This window comes from Panicum virgatum, chromosome 6N (genome assembly GCF_016808335.1).
Source record: "Panicum virgatum strain AP13 chromosome 6N, P.virgatum_v5, whole genome shotgun sequence".
In the NCBI taxonomy this organism is placed as follows: domain Eukaryota; kingdom Viridiplantae; phylum Streptophyta; class Magnoliopsida; order Poales; family Poaceae; genus Panicum; species Panicum virgatum.
This window is the reverse complement of record NC_053150.1, coordinates 21,993,673-22,006,724: the sequence shown is the minus strand read 5'-3', so window position 1 is coordinate 22,006,724 and position 13,052 is coordinate 21,993,673.

Sequence of the window (13,052 nt, the reverse complement as noted above, 5' to 3'; positions counted from 1 at the left end):
ATAGGAGACTTGGGCTGTATCATCATCGCCAAATTCTACTGTTGGGGTGTCAACCATGGAGCTGACACGTTGTTTGGACTTGCTGGCGATGGTGCTGATGCAGGTGCAACCGACGGCTGTGGAGCCGGTGCGGAGTCTTGAGACTGGGTCGGCTGTGGAGCCGACGCATTAACTTGCTGATTCATCGGCTGTGAAGCCGATGAGCTTGGCTACCCCATTGGAGATGGTATCATGTATTCTGGAGGCATACCAAATCCAGTAGTAGGACCCCAGCCAACCGAGTACCCTGGCATGTAATTTCCCTATGCATGTGTAACTATTGGTGTGGAAATGGTGTACACAGGAGGAAACTGAGTTGGCGCTGCAGTACTAATCGGCTGTGCATCTACGATATTCCATTCTTCATGAGCCTAAGGGTCAATTGGTGATGTATCAGTAGCCGATCCAGTAGGGAAGAAAACCATCTCACTGGCCTATTGATAGGCCGGTTCCACGAAGCCAAGCATTCCCCTATATTGCAGCATCTTGAGCACAACATTGTGAACAGAGTTGGCCATGATCGGAGCATGGCTTAAGAAAGCTTGCCCGATCGCTTGATTCATCAGATGTACCATCCGATCCTCCTCCTATGACTCATCATAGGGTGGAAGAGTAGGAAAATCATACTTTTTTATTACCTCTCCAGTCCTGTTGGTGCTGAAGGACAAAACACACCGCCGCTCATAATCTTCAATGGCTGCCTTGAGCTCTACCTTTTATTCCTCCTTCAGATGTTCCTTATCGATCGGGATCTGGTTCTGCGTAGAAACCTTTCCCCTCCATTCAGTTGACATCTTGATCTTTCTGGTCCCACCGAGCGTGCCAAAAGATGTGTTGACGCGAAACAATCACACACCAAGCCCCAAAGCCCCATACGCCAAGCTCGGACTGCACTTGATTCAAACCAAGGTGTGCCAGTCAATTTGACCTGTAAATTGACAAGGAAACAACAAACAGTCAAATTCAAGAGTGTATCGGCTGGATTTTCGAATCACTCTTACACAGCGTATCGGCAAGGCTCTGCCGATACAGAAAACGACAACAGATAGGGTATGAAAAGGTGTAATAAAGGCGATCTACAGGGAATCGGCAAAGAGCTGCCGATACCGGTATGCAACTAGACGGCTAGATCTTGAGCGGACACGTGCTAGGTAACAATGTACAAACCCACGAATGTGTGGATCTGGACAAAGCTAAGCTTGCAACCGATCTAATCAGCTTGACAAAGTTTATCGTGATAGACAAGGAGCTTACAGCTGATTAAACAAATCACTAAGCCGGGTAGTTTGTGAATAGATCTAAACGAGAAAACAGTGATGCACCCGAAATCAAAGCTTAGATAAATTCGATAAATTTTGAATAGATCTCAATGAAGCCACAGCGATGCGCCCGGAAGCTAAAGCTCAGATTTACTCGGTAAGTGAAGACTTACCAGCAAACCAAGTCGCTCGAATGTGAGGCGTCCTTGATCAGCTTGAAAGAACTCACAGAAAAAAAGATGGCGAAGTCGCCGACGAGAAAGTAAGTTGCAAGTAGTAAAGTTTGTTTGTTTGGATGTTTATCAATCTTTACAGTAGCCGGGGGGCTCATATTTATACCCCACGCTAACACAATCCTAGCCGATCATGGCAGAACACAATTCTATTCTATAAAATAAAACTGACTCTAAAATAAGATAATTCTTGCCAAACCGAAGTCAAAATATCTGGTCAATCTCCCATTCTCCGGTCAACAAGATTTTCAACGGTGGTACACGACTACCTCCCCAAGTCCATCGAACGTATGACATAGAACATTTTCTCCTTTGCAACACTCTTCCTTGACACGTGTTAAAATCTGGTGTCAATAATGCCAAGACCCCTCTCATTTTGTGAAGGCCATTTTTGAGTACCGCAATTGCACACATTGATGTGGGAGCTGGAGAAAACCAACTCAACATCAATGGGCAGACGGAGAAGTTCGCCCTCAAACCGAAGGTCGAACAATGTTCCCAGATCAGAACTTTCAAATGGAAGAAACCCGAGAAAGAGCAGGAGAAGACATCAACGACCACAATCGATATCCTTGCTGAGCTCTTAGAACAACTACAAATCGACAAGGAAATCAGGGTGCACAACTACAAGAACGCAAGACGAAGAAAAAAAAATCGGCCAAAAGTCAGGCCGGCCGGCCCCACCCAGGTCGGCCGGCCCCACTTTACTTCTTTTGGCCAGGGAGCAGTAGGCATTAGGGACTTTGAGTGCTCATGGCGTAAAGCAAAGTGGCCTGCATCGCTTTGTACAGGGGGGCAGGCTGGCTGGCCTCATGGCCACCCGGCACCTCTCCTCCGCTCACGTCCTGTCGCCACCCACCGGAGCATGAGTACCTGCAGGTCTACGTCTTAGACTTTGATGTGGAGCACCAGAGGGCGCACGAGGTGCCGCCTGGCCTGCCCCAGGCCAGCCGGCCTGGCCCCGGCACCCCCCTATAAAAGCTAGCCATGCCAGCGTCAATCGTCGCACCAGCACTCCGAGTACGTAGGCCATTTTCCTGAACTTGATCTCCTTCTTTCTCCCTCTGAGTTTCTTTGCTTAATGACTCTATTTTGAGTTAATCAAGCCAAGAACTCAAGTGCTAGCTCCTCTAAAATATAGTAGTAGTGCTGGAATTAACTCAGCACTAATCAAATAAAATTAGTAGTAACTCTCTCCATTAAAACAAAAGCCACAAAAATATTTCGTTGAATAAATCAAGGCTCTGAACGAAGAACGTTTTGTGGTGGATTGATCCCCACAAGAACGACTAACCGCTGACCTCTCCTATATTTCCCTGGAATATTCTTTGCACTAATCATTTGCAGGAGTCATGTCGCTCTGGGGGAACATCAAGAACAAGGTAAAGAAGCTCAGCTCATCATCCCGATCCCGGAGTTCGCGAATGTCATCAGCCTCCCGGGATGACATGTCGGTGGACTCAGTCCGCCGACTGAGTCTGCCGACCATCACGATCCTAGGAAGAAAAGGAGGAAGCCCCTTCCTCTCCAGCAGTCCGGAGGCCCCGCCTCAAAATAAGAGTTCTGACTACGGTCGATCAGATTGTAGTCCGCACTGATTATGAGCGGGATGCCCTCGAACTGCTGAAGAGGCAGTCATACGGCCACGCAAAGCGATTCGAGACAGGCTTCCTCATCATGACGGGGCTCCGCCAGGACATGAACTGCGTGTTCACGGCAGTGGGCTGGTCACACTTTGCCAATATCACTGAACCAGGTTCGCACCTCCTGACCATGGAATTTCTAGCAACATTGAATGTTGAAACCGTTGGAAAAGAAACTAAAATCCACTTCCACTTTTTCAACGAGTTCTTTGAAATGCCAATCAGAGGCATTAGCAATGCATTGGGCTTTGATAAGAAATGCACCTTAGAAGCTACTGTAGTAACAGAAGAACATGACTATGAACGTAGTGCTTGGTGGAGTGAAATCTCAAATGAACCAGTAAGTAGTAAGAACAGTATTATTTCTATCCATAATCCAACTCAGAGAGTCCTAGCCAAGTATCTTGCTATGGTAGTCTTTTCCGAGCAGACCTCAGGCTTTGCAGCTCCTCGGAGCTCATGTGCCTGTTTACTATGGCAAAGAAGATTCGCTACTCACCCGTCATGGGCATGATCACACATTGGCAGAAAATGATCATGAGCAAATCTCCCATCGACATAACCTCACTGGTCACCCGCATTGCGTGGTATGTCAGTGTTTTGGAGAATGCTCAAGTCACTTATCTGCCCGCGATGGATGAGTACCAAACCTTCATCGATCTGGACCACTTTGTTCAGCGCACATTATGCGTGAAGGTCCCGGGAATTCGGTGTTCATGTGCTATCCGGGGTATGATGAGGAGTTCGAGCTTCCATGCCGGGAACTCTTGCTATACTCTGTGAAATGTTTGACCCTTCAGATGGAGAAGAAGGAGCCGGCATGCAACAACATAGCTAGGCCCATGACACGTGGTAGAACTCGGCGTGACGCCCAGATGGTCGAGGGTGACACATCACGGCAGGAAGGAGTTTCCTGTCAGGTAGGCACATCCCGCGATGCAGGAACTTCCCGCCAGCCAGGAGCTTCACGGCAGGCCCGTGCTTCCCAGGAAGCCGGACCATCACATGATGCACCCTCACCAGATGCCTCAGCTCAACCTCACCCAGACATAGCACCCATGAGTTTCGAGGAGGCCTACGAGTATTACACCTAGGGTGGCCAGACCTCGTACCAGGGCGAGGGTAGCATGGGGTACGGTCACGACCAGGGGTTTTACTAGCCGTCGGGCATGGGGACCTCCCAAGGTCCACAGGTCAGCCCGTCAGCGTTGGCTCATTTTGAGTTCGACAACCTACTCACACAGGGACTGTTGGACCTCGCTGCCCTGATGAATGCCATCGAGTTACATCAGGAGGAGATAGTACACAACCTCGATCACTACACCAGCCTCAGATAGGAGAACTGGGGGATGCTATCCTCCATGCACTAGGACTGGCACCACGGTACCTGCTACCCCCCACCAGATCCAGACTAGCAGTCCTGAGCTTCGTTGAAGCTTGGTGGAGAGATTGTCAATGCCTTGGTAAGTCGTCATACCCGCTCGTTCAGTTTTGCCTTGAGTAGTAGTAATAATAAGTTAAAAAAAGAGAGAAAGAGAGAGTGCCATGCTTAGAATAAATTAGTCTCATATGTGTGGAAATCTGTGCAAGCTCTTATCTTGGAAATGATGAATAGTTGCTCTGTTTGAGCTTTGCATGTGCCTCGTTTACAGCTTTTCACTCATCTAGTACTACAGCTAGTTGGCACATAATAAACACATTCAAAATTTGATTGCGTGGGAGCATTAACATGATTTTTAAAGTCTAAGTTGTTGTGGGATTTGAGATGGCCTACATTGAAATTAAAACTGTATACCTTAGTAAGTAAAATTCTCGGAATAAATTAAAACATGGTAAAAAGGTTTCCCTATTGGTTTACATGTCCCATCCAGAGCCATAATGTTATATTTTGCACGAGCTACCATAGGCTATCTTGATTTACTTTGAGCTTTGTTGAATGGTGAGTTCGCTTGAGGAAAGGTACTTGTCATCTGCCGGTCTTTCTCCTTCGCATACCCATTTCATTGCTAGCCTCAAAATGTCTGGTGCGACAATCACCTACTCTGGGTATTGCCATCCACTTTCGCCAGACAATTCCACTACAACTTCAGCCCAAAATCTCCATTGTGTGCCTGATCATTTCAAAAAGGGTCAAAGGTTCCTCACAAATTCCCTCTGAAAAATATTTGTATCAAGAAGGACATGGAGTAAGATGGTAAAAAGAAGTACCCATGATCCCTAGCAAAAGAGTTCAAAAGCGGAGTTTAAATAAAATGACCCAAAAACATTTCCAAAAGTGTGAGTCCATTTCTCCCTCTCCCCTGGACATTTGTGATTCCGTAAGATCAGAATTTGATCAAGTACCTACCTCTCGCGAACCACTCTTCGGCTCGGCAATACAGGTAATCAAGGTATGCCACACTCTTCCTACCTAAACCTCCACATATCAGCCTTAGAACAGGAAGAAGTTGGTCAAGTTTCGACCATGCTGAGGATCATACACCTTGAGCGATTGAGAGTTCAGGGAACCTTAACCATAATTGTGCATACTTGCAAATATTCCGAGAATGAACCTGAACAGGGAAATAGGAAAATGTTCCGGTGAAGGTTGTTCAGTCCTCCAACCGCTCAAGAAAAGGGATGAAATGTGAAATAAGCCCTATCAACCAGAACAAATAGGTATGAGCCAACTTACTCGATATACATACGGATAGAGTAATATGTTGTGAGCAGGGTACCTGCAGAGGGCAAATATTGATGCAACTCCTGATCCACCGAGCCTCGGTGTAAGCTTTGCTCGCGGACGAGCAAAAGTTTAAGCTTGGGGGCTGTTGACGGACATTATTTCACGTTCTGACTGTCAATTTCTCAGGAATAAATTGAGTTCTTGCACCATGTTCCATGCATATTTTGTTTAATTCTAATAAGTTCCAAAAGTTTGGATGAGTTGTGCCTGCAGAAAATCATAGTCCAAAGATGGTCGAAATCAGAGAAGATCCAGGCCGCCCGGCCTCATCCGTGCCGGCCGGCCTGACACCTCATCATACAGAGGTGCAATCTTTTTACAGGAGTAACGTGACATGGTCACAATGCTCCTGAGCAAGGCGAATATCTCAGATTTAGTCGGTGGACCCTGAACGCATGAGGATCAAGCAAAGGACCTACAAGTCCGTGCCTAGATCGTCAAATGGGGAAACTACCCAACTCAAAGGCATTGTGGAGCATTGATCTGAAATGTCGGCGAAATGGAGGGCCAACGGGCCCCGGAGCCAGGCTGCCCGACCTCCCCCGGGCCGCCCGGTCTTGGAAACTGGCATCCGAGGAAACCACCTTAAGTACCGACCTCCTGGAGTGACCAACAACCATCCACAGAAGGTCGGTGGACAGATGGCACAAGGCCAGGCCGGCCGGCCTAGACCAGGCCGTCCGGCCCCACTCTGCAGCCTCTCAGCTCTCGGCTTCACGTGGAAATTAAGCACAACTGCCACAGTTGCATACCACAGGCGCTACCAGAATTACCGGCCATCAACCGACCTTGGAGTGCTATAAATAGGACCCTCTCCATCACTTGTAAACACACACTCAAAGGAGCAATTCTCTCTTCTCAAGTCTAGAGTAGGTTAGTAGTTGGGAGTTAGAGTCGAGTCGAGCTTGTCTTACGGGTTTTCTCACCCAGACAAGTGAACTCAAGTTAGTGCACTAGGTTGAGGGGGATTTCTCTTGAAGGCCTCAAGAGAAATCCTAGTACCGAGAGAAGACGTGGTGTCTGACTCAGTGCTAGCTAGGATGTGTGTTCCACCCCACGGCACCGCAGTGGTAGGCGGCATGTTGTGACAGCCTTGTCCGTCCCTCGCAGTCCACCATGTTTAGGTTCTTCCATAGAAGTAGTTGCTGAAGGATGTCAGACTCCCTTCTCATCCCTTTCTGAGTCCTCTTAGGACACCGAAGTAAGCTCTAGGTGACGGCATCAAGACGAAAGCTTAGATTAGTTATAGTGAGGCTAGCTCATGTAGTTTAGAAGTGTTTCAGGAGTCCTTTTTCGCTCGTTGTCCTCCCAGCTGCTACCTTTCTAAGGTATAGAGTCTCCTGTGTGTCAAACAGTCATAGATTGGCCATTTATCCTTACCCGTTATCTGGCTTACCCCTGCTGAATTAGTTGGTTGATAGATCTAGTAAAGGTCATCACTACAATTTATGATACACTTTACCATAGTACTTCCCTGAGGATTTCATGATACCCCAGAATACTCTGTGGTGAAGTGCTACACTGGAGATTCTGTGTGCTTGCAGAATACCTATTCAGATTGGGCAAAAGAGACACCAACACCCACGGTGCCCGGACGGGTGACATGTTCTCTTGGATCGATCGAGTCGATTCCTCCCTCGTCGACTGCATTAACGTAGCTGAGAACACTCTACAACACAAAGAACAGGATTTGATAGGTAAATCCTGTGGGAAACTCAGGAAGGCAAACCCCCCGCTTGAACGGATGGGACCGACCCTCTCAGGGAAACCCCAGGATCCCTCACCAAAACCTATCCACAAGTGGACTCCTGAACCAACCGACATCTCAGATCCTCTATTCAATCAGGACTTCGACGATTTCATAGAAAGTCTCGACAACCTCGAACCATATGATGACCTCGAGGACTAGTCAAACAACATCGACTTGTTCATGGATGCCATGTCCCACTCACCACACATGGCCGACATCCTCTGGGAGGAAGCCAAGCTCAAGAAGCAAGGAGAAACTTCCAAAACCCCAGAAAGACTAGTGAGTCAATTTTTGACAAACCATGGACCAAAGAGCCAGATGGATTAACTCCTACCTAGTCTTGGCTACATTGAATGAACGAGAATGACCTCTCAGTAGAAATGGGCATCCCGATCCTCACTCACCCAACACACACGTACACAAAAATTGGTGGCATAACTTATTCTGATCCCGAGTACTCCTACGAATCGGAGGAGAGCTAGACAATCTAATCTAGTACAGCAAAGAAGTCAAAACCAAATCGATCATGAACTCCAAGACCGATCAGGACTTCTTGCCCAACTTGGTCATATATGCAACACCGGAAGGGCAGACAGTATGCCTGGAAGAGCCGGGGCTTAATAATCGATCTGTTGTGACCTTTGGCCCTCAGATTGACGAGCTCCCATTCCAGAAAGGCGACCTGTTAGCCCCACTGAAAAGCAAAAAAGACCAAGCGGTCGAAGATCTCTGTCGCGAAATCCTCATGGTTCGCATCTCCGAGCTCATGAATCAGATGATGATTTGATGGAGCGCCTCAACCTCGACGACTACAACTCCGATGACTATGATGAGTACCTCTCCGACAACATGGAAGTCACTCCCACGATGATCACTGAAGTCAAAACCACTATCAAGCAAGACCCGCCCTTAGCTCCACCAGCTGTGAAGGTTACCGTCCAGTTGGAAGACGAGCCTGTAGTGGAGAATTTTTTCGAATGCCGCCGCGTACATAATCAAAAGCGGGCGTTTAGGTGCTAATGTGTCGCCGACCGTCGCCAAGAGAAATAGGGGGACAACTGCGACTACTCCAACAGCGATCTCCGCAACGTGATCAACATTGGGCATGACGTGCACAATGTGATCATCTCAAGGAAAAAGGAGCGTGAGAAAATAGAGGCTTATAGCCCTTTCTTCCAACTACCGCATCCCAGTAAATGGTCCAGGATCCTTCAAGAAGCGCAAGCATGTGAGTACTGATCCTCAGGGCAAGTCTCGTGGTCAGCACCGTGTAGATCTGTTTATTGGAGGAGACAAGATCAACAAGACGCTCCAACGCAAGTGCTTCATGCACCCAAAAAGTTCCCATACAGTCTTTGAGTGCAATTCACTCCGCAAAGCTCTCGGAGCACCTTTGCTGAACGATACTCTACCAAGAATCTAGTCGACTATATTGTTGACTAGAATTACCTCTAAATATTTATATCTAGTTGTGTAAACCATTGCTCAAGTATTTATTACTATGGGCAAGGGGTAGGTCTTAAGAGTCAGAGTCTGTCATTTTACAATTCCTGTAATCACGACAGTCATAAATAAAGTTGATTCCCATCTAAATCGACTACTTGTCTCTCCTTTCTTAAGCATGAACTACACCCTCCTCTAAAACTATCTCAAGTTCCTCGTCATCCTTTAAGACCAGTGACAACGATCGACTAGTTTTTAGGCTACGGCCTAGTCCGGGAATGCCTCCAAAGTTAGTCCCACTTGGGTAACCCGACGAGGTTAATCCTAACCGGTCAACTTTCGAGGTTACTCCGGTCCTCAAGTAGGACACCAAACTCGCTGGCTCGAGTAGGTTTTGGATATCTCCAAAGTTAGTCCCACTTGGGTAACCCGACGGGGTTAATCCTAACCGGTCAACTTTCGAGGTTACTCCAATCCTCAAGTAGGACACCCTACTCGCTGGCTCGAGTATGTTTTGGATATCTCCAAAGTTAGTCCCACTTGGGTAACCTAACGGGGTTAATCCTAACCGGTCAGCTTTTGAGGTTACTACAGTCCTCAAGTAGGACACCCTACACGCTGGCTTGAGTAGGTTTTGGATATCTCCAAAGTTAGTCCCACTTCGGTAACCCGACGGGGTTAATCCTATTCGGTCAGCTTTTGAGGTTATTCCAGTCCTCAAGTAGGACACCCTACTCGCTGGCTCGAGTAAGTTTTGGATATCTCTAAAGTTAGTCCCACTTGGGTGACCCGACGAGGTTAATCCTAATCGGTCAAGTTTGAGGTTAGTCCAGTCCTCAAATAGGACACCCTACTTGCGGGCTCGAGTAGGTTTTGGATATCTTCAAGTTATTCTCACTTGAGTAACCCAACAGGGTTAATCCTAACCGGTCAACTTTGAGGTTACTCCAATCCTCAAGTAGGACACCCTACTCGCTGGATCGAGTAGGTTTTATGGATATTTTCAAAGTTATTCCCACTTGCGTAACCTGACAAGGTTAATCCTAAACGATCAACTTTGGAAGTTACTCCAATCCTTGCATAGGACTTTCTACTTTCGAGTAGATCTTAAGCAATAGCTTAAAACTTACGAGAAGGTCTTATAGTTTTTCCCACTTGGTTAACCGTACAAGGTTTAATCCTAACCGGATAACTATACAATGTTTTTCCTGAAGGAAAATCCCTTTTAGCCTATGGCCTGATTACTTCTCTATTGCTTTTCCCACTTGGTTAATCTTAAGAGATTCAATCCTAACCGGTCAGCACTAATGAAAACTTCTCCAAGTTCTCACGTAGAACAAATTACTCAACAGAACCTTCGAGTAAAACTAAAAGCTCATGTCTCATCTTTATCTAAAGAAAGAGTCGGAGTATATTACATTCAGGCAAGAGACAGATACCTTACTTCTGTCATAAAATCAAGTAGGCGCATTGCTGCGAAACTTAAAATTCTTGACACTAAGGACTTGTTACTCCTTCTGATATCAACAAATGCTCAGTGCAAAACAAATTCAAATATTTGTTCAGACACAAGAATATTTAGGGATCCAATAGCCCATCACATCATCTTACAAAACATGAATAAAGCTCAGATATTCAAGCACTCTCCAAGCTACTCACAATCCTATCAGCTATTGGTGAGACTTCAACAAGGAACTCCTCAAACTGCCCTTCACTGCATTCGGATTTCATGCCCTCGCCAAGCGGATCAAGGATTGTGTGTGGCCAATAGGACTTCACCAACCCAAGAACATGGGATACGTACTGTCGGGTGGTCGCCGAGATGTACCGCATTATGCCCTGGGGACTCTCCAAAGCTTTTCCGCCAAGGAAAGTGGCGCCTCCGCATCGTCCTCGGGTATGTCTACCATATCCACCACAACCTAGGCCGCAACCTTCAACTCGTCGAGTTCTTATTGCAGCGCAGTGTTGGAGTCCGACAAATTCTTGACTAGTTGCAACGCTTCAAGCATTTCCTTGTCAGAATCCGTCTTGATCTTTTGAAGCTTTCCAATTTCATCTGTGTTACGGTACATAAGAATCTTTAAATCAAGTACCTTGCTCTCCTGAATTCTTAACGATTTTTGGAGTGCTGTGTATTTGGTTAAACAAAATTCTTATAAATACCAGATGCATTAAACTAGTCGACTGCTTTATAAAGGCAGGCACTAACCACTTTTTTCTTTGGAGATTTTCTTGTTCTTCTCCACTAGAAAAGCCTTTTCGGCTGTGAGCTTGGATACCTTGTGTTTCAGAGCGAGTAGCTCTGAGTCATCCTGGGGCTTGCTGCTCCCCTGCTGCGCCAGCTCCTAAAATACATAGAAGCAAATTATTAGTATCTAATTACTCGATCTACAAAAATTAAGTACTTGATCACACGATTACTTACTGCTAGAAGCTTTTGCACAAAGTCCATGTTCTCTTGTGCAAGCTTTATCCTCTCCAGTGGAGGGCCACCTCCCAATGGGGCAATGGAGGTGTTTGCCCCCCACGACATGTGACGCCTCCACATGTGGCGAAACTCTAACTTTCCCTACAGGACCCTCTTGATTTAAAGGATCTAGGAAAAAATTATTCGAGTAAAAGCCAAACAAACGAGAGAAAATTCGAATTTGGAGGAGGGGGCATAACGGACTTACCCACAGGGACATCTTCTGATTGCTTCCACTCCTCCTCCATCTCAGGAATTGGAGAATCCTGCAGCATGGAATCCGCCATCTCCTCTGCAGCACGGGTGTCCACATGAGTGTAACACCCGGTTTATAAAAGGACATAAACCGAGCAATCATATACATGCCAGGATCAAGTCACACGTATATACAACAGAATGAACAATATATCACGGCACATATCATGTAAAAAGATATAATAAAGCGAGTACGAATGTTATTTATTACATTAATGACAAAATGTCTGATACAGAGTATGCGGAAGTGTAAAACATATACGAGAAACTCTCGGAAGCAGGGCGCCACAGGGACGTCGACTGGGAGACGAACGCCTAGAAGTCCTCGTAGTCCTGGTAGCGCTGAGTGAACTCCTTTGCGTCGGCAGGAACTGAGCAGCAGTAGAGTGTCCCCAAAAGAACAGGAGGAAAAAGTGTAGAGGAGGCAAGGGTGAGTACACAACTCGTACTCAACAAGTATAACACAAACTATGAGGCTCTAAGGTTGGCTGACCCGACTGCATTAGCTTTTAAGTCTTGGCAAAATTTTATTAAAGCTATTTACTACAAGTTGATGAATTACCATAAACCCAGTTACATAGTAATTAATCAAAATTAATCATGTTACTACTGAGAACCAAACCGAAACCACCAAGGTAACCCCGAGAAGCACCCCCCTCGTCGGAAGGAGATAACCCCACTAATCAAAAGGAGGATGTGGGCCGCTCATGACCGTGAGCACGGCTAGTATACCAGTTGTACACTCTGCAGAGGTTGCACATCTTTACCCACAAGTCGTGAGCTACGCTGGTTGTTCATCACACTTCCTTATGTGAGATGACTAGCAAACTCACTACGAGGCCGTTACAAAGGACACGTTGGTAAGGTGTAACTGCTATGGATTCAGGCAATGCAACGATGGTACCCACCTCGAGGGGTACGCAGACCAAGCCTCGTAGCCTGGGCACCATTGAAGCTCGACTCCCCTCTTGCCCCGTCGGTAAGTTACTCCCGAACCAAAATGACCTAATTAGTAAGCCAAGACCGTCCCATTCCAGTCTTGTGGTAGCGCTGTTGTCCCAGGTTGTCGCTCTATGAACCAGTCCTTTTGGAGAGTGGCCAACCAGGTAGTAAGCACCGTGCTGGCCCCCTAAACCATGTTTCTAACAAAACCAATTTTAAACGAGACGTGAGCCCCTCCAACGGGCCACTCTCAGAATTAAGTTGCATATACCATTAATCAAATTAATTAAAAA